Raw genomic sequence first — 1,287 nt, 5'->3', positions numbered from 1 at the left:
CCTGGGGCTGCCTCAACTCTGGTCAGTTTCAAGTGTCCCCACTCAGGTCTGTATTAGGTGCTATCTGATAAGCCCTAGGACAGTGATGGCGAACCAATGACATGTGTGTCAGAGGTGACACGTGAACTCATTTTTTTGGTTGATTTTTCTTTGTTAAATGGCATTTAAATATATAAAATAAATATCAAAAATATCTTTGTTTTACTATGGTTTCAAATATAAAAAAATTTCTATATGTGACACGCCAACAGAGTGAAGTTAGGGTTTTCCATTTAGCTGAGCTCAACAGGTTCGCCATCACTGCCGTAGGAGGTTATGCCTTGCTCATTTCCAGCCCAGCCTGTGGCCAGGAAGCCAGCTACCTTTCTACACAGCTAACTCCTCTCTGGTACCCACTGCACATGCTCCGCAGCCTCAGCTGGCCCAGGCTTTGATCTCTGCCTCCTCTGCTCAGCAAGACTCCTAAGCTCTGTGCATATTCCAGTTTTCTGTTTTCTCTTCTTCTGAGCAGGAAATTGCTCTGAAGCAGAGGACTGAGTGAAATTCATCCAGGTATTACTGACATGTGCAAATATTATTCACTAGCTAAAGCCCATTTCTTCATCCATTTTACCTCCTTTTACAGTCGATTTTAGGGAGGGTAATTATCTGAGACCTCTAGCATAAGTCACCTTTTGCATTGAAAAGTTTATATCTGGTGCCTACTCTCATTCTTGGAGCATTATATTCTCAGAAACTATTATCAAATAATGCATGTATATATGCAGAAAACACACAGCTAAACAAATAAGACAACAATGAGTCCATATTTATTAATGTGATAGTCTCTCTGGGTCTTTAACTACAAAGGAGCAATTGGATGGAGAATGTCAAAGACGATTTTCTGTGATTTACATTTCTTAATTGAGGTAATAATTTCAATACTGTAAAATCCATTTTTTTAAATCTGGAATGCTTCACAAATTTGCGTGTCATCCTTGCACAGGGGCCATGCTAATCTTCTCAGTATCATTCCGATTTTAGTATATGTGCCGCCTAAGTGAACACTAAAATTCATTTTTTAATGTCTAGTTGCTCAGGATGTTGAAACCCATAGAACCAGGTACCCATCAACAGTCAAGATAAGATCATAAGATCATTTTAATCTGTCATTTGTATTTAGTATATTTATCTATTTGTATCAGTAGCCCAAACTTTTTATAGGTAAATAGTATTCTATTGTAAAGATTATAGTTAATTTAGCCACTCACAAGTAAAAGGACATTTGGGTGATTTTTTTCTATTTTG

The 1,287-nt window shown here is 37.7% G+C and overlaps 1 non-coding gene across 1 annotated transcript; it reads right to left on the bottom strand.

The window, feature by feature from the left end:
• Positions 1-940: 940 nt before the first annotated feature.
• On the bottom strand, positions 941-1,047 carry LOC132240317 (U6 spliceosomal RNA). The gene has a single exon (XR_009454247.1). It is a non-coding gene; the product is annotated as a U6 spliceosomal RNA (small nuclear RNA).
• Positions 1,048-1,287: the final 240 nt, after the last annotated feature.

Source organism: Myotis daubentonii, chromosome 8 (genome assembly GCF_963259705.1).
Source record: "Myotis daubentonii chromosome 8, mMyoDau2.1, whole genome shotgun sequence".
NCBI lineage: Eukaryota > Metazoa > Chordata > Mammalia > Chiroptera > Vespertilionidae > Myotis > Myotis daubentonii.
This window is presented reverse-complemented; position numbering and strand designations above follow the sequence as displayed.